Source organism: Prionailurus bengalensis, chromosome C1, assembly GCF_016509475.1.
Source record: "Prionailurus bengalensis isolate Pbe53 chromosome C1, Fcat_Pben_1.1_paternal_pri, whole genome shotgun sequence".
In the NCBI taxonomy this organism is placed as follows: Eukaryota; Metazoa; Chordata; class Mammalia; order Carnivora; family Felidae; genus Prionailurus; species Prionailurus bengalensis.
Window position 1 is genome coordinate 142,651,734 of NC_057345.1, and position 7,227 is coordinate 142,658,960.

The following is a 7,227-nucleotide window of genomic DNA, read 5'->3' on the forward strand; positions in this document are numbered from 1 at the left end:
CAAATGAAAGAAGAGGACAAGCACAGCAAGAAGCCTAAATGGCACAGAAGATAAGTAATGTGACTGATAGAGAATTGAAAGTAATGATCATAAAGATACTCACTGGACTTGAGAAAAGACCCTGAACAAGACATAGAAAATAAGCAAACAAAAAATCAAAGATGAAGAACTCTTAACTCAAAAATACACTAGATGGAATAAATAGCAGATTAGAGGAAACAGAAGAACAGATCAGTGACCTGAAAGAGTAGTGGAAATCAATCAAGATGAACAGAAGGGAAACAGACTAAGGAACTTTAGTGACCATCAAGCATAATAACATTCACATTACAGGGATCCCAGAAGAAAAAAGGAGAAAAAAGGGTACAGCAAATTTAGTTGAAGAAATAATAGCTGAAAACTTCCCAACCCAAGGAGGTCCATAACAAGACACACAGTAGTTAAAATAACAAAAAGTAGTGATGATGAGAGAATTTTAACAGCAGCAAGAGAAAAGAAAACAGTTACATATGAGTGAAACCACATAAGGCTTTAAGCTGATTTTTCAGCAGAAACTTTGCAGGCCAGCATATTAAAAGTGCTGAAAGAATAACACCTGCAGCCAACAATGCTCTATCCAGCAAGGAAACCATTCAGAAAAGAAGGAGAGATAAAGAGTTTCCCAGATGAACAAAAGTTAAAGGAAATCATGACCAGTATAGCAGCCCTATAAGAAATGTTAAAGGGGACTCTTCGAGTGCAAAAGAAAGACCAAAAGTAGGAGTGAGAAAAGTGGGAAGCACAAAAACAGTTAGATTAAGTATATCTCTAAAAATGAGTCAAGAGACTTACAAAATAAAAGGATGTAAAATATGACACAATATACCTAAAATGTGGCAAGGAGAGGAGTAAAGATTGGGTTCAGACATGAGCAACCATCAACTTAATATAGATTAAGTTATGCATATAACTAATATAGATTAAGATATGCATATAACATATCATATATAAACCTAACGGTAACCAAAACCCAAAAACCAGTAATAGATATGCACAAATATAAAGAGAAAGAAATCCAAGTATATGACTGAAGAAAGCCAAAAAACTGTGAGAGACAAAGAGAAGAAAAAACTACAAAACAGAAAAACTACAAAACAACCATAAAACAAGTAACAAAATGATACAACTACATACCTATCAACGATTACTTTGAATATAAATGGACTAAAAGCTCCAATCAAAAGACAATGGGTGATGGAATGGATAAAAAAAAAAAAACAATCAAAAAGACCCATCTATATGCTACCTGTAAGAGACTCATTTCAGACCTAAAGACAAGTGTAGATTAAAAGTGAAAGGATGGGAAACCATTTATCATGCAAATGGAAGTGGAACAAAAGCTGGGGTAACAATATTTGTACCAAACTAAATAGACTTTAAAACAAAGACTGTAATAAGAGACAAAAAAGGACACTATATAATCATAAAGGGAATGATCCAACAAAACAACAATCCAACAATTACAACAAAAGATGTAACAATTGTAAATATTTATGCAACCAATATGGGAGCACCCAAATACATAAAGCAGCTAATAATAAACATAAAGAAAATAATCAATATAATACAAAATAATAGGGGCCTTTAACACCCCAAAGATCATCCAAACAGTAAATCAACAAGGAAATAGTGGCTTGAATGACAAATGGGACCAGATGGATCTAGCAGATATATTCAGAATATTCCATGCTAAAACAGCAGAATACATACTCTTTTCAAGTGCACATGGAACATTTTCCAGAATAGATCACATGTTTAGGCCAAAACCAAGTCTCAACAAATTCAAAGAGATTGAAGTCATACCATGCATCTTTTCTGGCCACAACACTTTGAAACTAGAAATTAACTCATAAGAAAAAATGTGTAAAGAACACAAATGCATGGAGGTTAAACAACATGCTACTGAACAATGAATGGATCAACTAAGAAATCAAAGAGGAAATCACAAAATACATGGAGACCAAAGAAAATGAAAACACAAAGGTCTAAAACCTTTTGGATGTAGCAAAAGCAGTTCCAAGAGGGAAGTTTATACCAATACAGGTCTACCTCAAAAGCAAGAAAAATCTCAAATAAACAACCCATCCTTCATATAAAGAGGCTAGAAAAAGAAGAACAAACAGTCCAGAACCAGTAGAAGGAAGGAAATAATTAGGAAATAATCTAAAAGATTAGAGCAAAAATACAAGAATTAGAAACTAAAAAAAGAAAACCAATAGAAGAGATCAATGAAACCAGGAGCTGGTTTTTTGAAAAAATCAACAAAATTGAGCTCTCCACCCAACGGCCACCCTGCCACCATCACGGACACAAGCTGTGTGCAGCCCTTCAAGCTGGCCAGGGTCACCAAGGTGCTGGGCAGGACCGGTTCTCAGGGACAGTGCACACAGGTGCCTGTGGAGTTCATGGACTACATGAGCTACTCTATCTTCTGCAATTTGAAAGGCCCCAAGCATGAGGGCAACGTTCTCACCCTTTTGGAGTCAGAGCAAGAAGCTCAGAGGTTGTGCTGAACTTGTGGCTAGGTCCTTGATGTCTGGATCAACCATTCAGCTCACAGGGATGATCTGTAATTGTTAATAAAGTATTTATACTGTATGTTTAAAAAAAAGCAAAAAAAAGATCAACAAAATTGATAGACCTTTAGCCATGATCATAAAAGAGAGAGAGAGAGAGAGAGGGAGAGAGAGAGAGAGAAGACCCAAATAAACAAAATCAGATATGAAGGAGGAGAAATAATAACTAACACCACATAAATACAAAGGAATATAAGAGAATATTATGAAAAGTTATATGCTAACAAATTGGACAACCTAGAAGAAATGGATACATTCCTAGAAACATATAATCTCCCAAAACTGAATCAGGAAGAAACAGAAAATTTGAACAGACCAACTACAAGCAATGAAATTGAATCAGTAATTTAAAAACTCCCAACGAACAAAAGTCCAAGGTCAAATGGTTTCACAGGTAAACTCTACCAAACTATTAAAGGAGAGTTAATACCTATTCTTCTCAAATGATTCCAAAAAATAGAAGAAAAAGGAAAGCTTCCAAATTCATTCTATGAGGCCAGCATTACCCTGATTCCAAAATCAGATAAAGACATGCACACACACACACACATACACACACACAGAGAACTACAGGCCAATATCTATGATGAACATAGATGCAAAATTCCTCAACAAAATACTAGCAAAGCAAATCCAACAATACATTAAAATAACCATTCACCAGGATCAAGTGGGATTTATTCCTGCGATGCAAGTGTGGTTCAATATGAACAAATCAATCAACGTGATACATCACATCAACAAGAGGAGGATAAAAACCACATGATAATTTTAATAGATGTAGAAAAAGCATTTAACAAGAAGCAAATTATTCTCTAAGCTTACTTTTTAAAAAAAAATTACTTTAAAAATTACTTTTTTATTTTTACTAACAATTTAATATGCCCTACAAAGGATCTTAGTTCTGTTATTTGAATAATTTGGCTTTTGGTAAGAAATTGGATTTTATAAGAGATACAAGATGATATTTTATATATTAAGCCTAATATATATATATTTTTATTTTTAATATAAAACTGTCAACAACGATGTTGAGATTTAGTAGGTTAGCATCGAAAGTTCTGTTCTAGGGGCTGGGGCTGGGCTGGAGCTAAGAGGGAGAGCACCTGCCCCAGCTCTGAGCCCCACCCATGGTGCAAGACAACAACTCCTGGAAGATCCAGTTCATAGTCCTGCTGCTGGAGTTGCCCATTGACCCCAAGCTGGTAGAGCAGATTCTCAGGCACCTCCCCACCCCTGCCACCCTCATGCTGACCAGTGACCAGTCATCTCCAGAGATAGATGAAGACTGGATCCCCAACCTTCCTCTCAAGTCCATTTTGGCCATCTCTCCACAGCATTGGAAGAAGGTGAGGAGGACCACACCCACAATGAAAAATCCATCCCTAAAACTCAGGAGAGGGGCAGAGAGAAACCCATCACAGAGGAACCCTCAACCCATATATCACCATTGGATTCCCAGAGAGCCAACTTGATCTCAGAGTGAAGAAGTTATCCCAGAATCAAGGTTGGGAATGCAGACACTGGATTTGTTTCTTTTTCTTCACTTTTGGGAAAAATCTCATTTTTAAAAATTGATAAATTTGGTGCTAAAAACAACAACAAAACCAACCAAACAACAACAAAAAGTTCTGTTTTGATCATGGAAATCTTGAATTACAGAAACACAAGTATGGGGTTCTCCTCCATGGGGTAGGGTTATGAAGTTGCTACAACAGTATTTGGTTATATACAGAGAAAATAATGATAATTCATAATTAGTTAATAAGTAAAAAATATTGAGTGGTTTCTGCTAGCCACAGTGATTTATCATGTGTAGCAACATAGACTTAAAGTCTAATACGAGATCTGAGGCTAGTTTGATGTATTTGTTGAAGCTTGTAATTGCTCTGGGACAAGGAGGTGTATTTATTTTGTTTCTCTAATGCCCTCCCCCAACAACTCCATCCACCTGCTCCATATTTTGCTTCATTTTTTTTAATGTTTATTTATTTTTGAAAGACAGTGAGAGACAGAGCACGAGTGGGAGAGGGGCAGAGAGAGAGGGAGACACAGAATCCGAAGCAGGCTCCAGGCTCTGAGCTGTCAGCACAAAGCCTGACGTGGGGCTTGAGCCCCTGAACCATGAGATCATGACCCAAGCTGAAGTCGGATGCTCAACTAACTGAGCCACCCAGGTGCCCTTTGCCTCTTCTTTAAGGGATAGGTTTTATAGGCAATGTTTTTCTAATGAGTTAAGATCCATAGAGCATGGCCTAACATGTACATGCTTGCTGCTTGTACAAAAAGAAAGATTTATATAAATCAAGGAAAAAAATCAATCTGTAATCTTATAGGCTCTGCTCCAAGTTAAAATGCCTAGTCTATGGAGTCTTTCATCCATAGGAATTCTGGAACCATAGCTATTTGGGGGGGTAGTTTCCTAAATTATATATAGTATATGAATTCTCATATCAAGATGTACTATAATCTGATTGTGTATAAGAGCTGCTGTATATTTTTCTCTAAAAGTAAATCTTACTTATTACGTTTGTAAGTGTTTTGATTAGAGATCCCAAAGACCACCTCCAGGTACAATGATTCACTAGGATGACTCATAGGCTAAAGAGTATAGGCAAGAGTATAGGCTAAAGAGCATAGGGAATATACTGTTTAGAACAAAATCAGTAAAGAGAAAAGGCACCAGGACATATTCTTGGAGAAACTGGACGCAAGCTTCCAAGGGTCCTCTCCCAGTGAAGTTACACAAGACATGCTTAATTCTCGTAGCAATGAGTTGTGACAAACATGTGCCATGTTGCCAAACATGGAAGTTCATTAAAGCTTCAGTGCCTGGGGTTCTACTGGGGGCTAATCGTGTAAGCACCCTCTACCTGGCACATACCCAAATTCCACACTCTCAAAAAGAAGAGCAAGTATTCAGTAAAAAGCATATTATTCATACAAAAAATTCAGTAAGCCACCTTTATCAGTTAATGTTGGGAACCTTACCAAAACCTAAGTTCCCAGATACCAGCTAAGAGCCAATCTCGCAAACGTGCCTTTTCAAGGATAGCAGTTCAGGCCTGCTATGTTGACTATTTTCTGTACGATACTGTACCACAGAGAATAAAGAATATTCTTCTGATAATGATCTCAAAATATCAATTATAGCTGAGACACTGAATTGTTAAAGATTTTGACTACTTGAGTGGTTCTATTAAATCAAAGAAAATAAAGTTTATCTCTCCTCAATTCTTTCATAATTTACTGTATATATTCAACTGCTCTCTCTAACTAAAATAAAGAGTCCTAGGATCCAGCCCGCCCCCACCCGACCATGCCATCAGGTTCTGCATTGAGCATGGGGCATTTTTAGGATTCTCTCTTCCTCTGTCCCTCTCCCGCTTTCTCTCTCAAACTAAAATAATAAATGTTTTTTTGTTCTTTTCTCATGAAAAGTCCATTTGTCTTTCTTTTTCCTTTTCAGACAATTTAAAATTTTTGCTCTGCTATAGAGGTGAAACCAATGTTAGATAGAGTGATAAACAGGAAAGCAGTTTTTTTCCCCTTGGGAATTGGAAAAAGGACTGGGGATTGTTGAGTGCTCTTGTGTACCTTGCAGCTACCTGTATCACTGGACAGATTTGTGGACAGTTGTCCTGTTTTCACACCAGTGTGGTATGTAGTTTGTTTAATGGCACTTCTGCTCATTATATTTATAAATATTCTTGTCTATAGGCTCCCACATCTTAGAAAACAGAGACGTTTTGGGTTATTTCACCTTGAGAGCCATAGATGTATTGATTTCTATCTTTTTGTTTTTAATGTTTATTTATTTATTTTTGAGAGAAAGAGAGAGGAGAATGACTCAGGGCTTGATCCCAGGAACTGTGAGATCATGACCTGAGCCAAAATCAAAAGTTGGATGCTCAACTGACTGAGTCACCCAGGTGCCCTTATAGATTGTTTTTAAAGCTATCTCAAAATATTGAGCCACAGATTATTTTCTAAACTGGCAATCTCACACATTCAAATTAATTTATTTTTTATTAAGTCCTCTAATTTAGGTGTAAGCCCACTTATAAAAATAGAAGACAAGCCTCCTTTCACTTCAGATACTGAATCTAAAATAGAGTACTGTTTGAAAGTTTCTTGAAGTATACTTTGTATTTTTACTTAACTTTTTAAATCTTTAGTCTATCTTTAAAGGAAAGGCTTCTATAATTGCTTTACATAGTGTATTTTTTTTCAAATTTATTTATTTATTTTGAGAGAGAAAGGGAGAAAGTGCATGTATGAGCATAAGTTGGGGAGGTTAGAGAGAGAGGAGAGAATTCCAAGCAGGCTCCACATGCTGTCAGCACAAAGCCTGACACAAGGCTTGAACCCACGAACCTCAAGACCACGACCTGAGCCAAAATCAAGAGTCAGGTGCTCAACCAACTTAGCCAGCTAGGCACTTTGTTTTTTTTTTAATTTTTTTTTATTGTTGTTATTTTATTTTATTTTTAATTTTTTGAGAGAGAGAAAGAAAGTGTGCATGTGCATGTGGTGTGTTTTGTTGTTGTTGTTATATTTGAAAGTTTTTCACAGCTACATTTTTAAAATCAACTCTTTCATGCCTTACTGA

The 7,227-nt window shown here is 36.4% G+C and overlaps 1 pseudogene; it reads left to right on the forward strand.

Annotated features, from left to right (window-relative positions):
* Positions 1 to 3,745: 3,745 nt before the first annotated feature.
* On the forward strand, positions 3,746 to 4,654 carry LOC122481331 (annotated as a pseudogene).
* Positions 4,655 to 7,227: the final 2,573 nt, after the last annotated feature.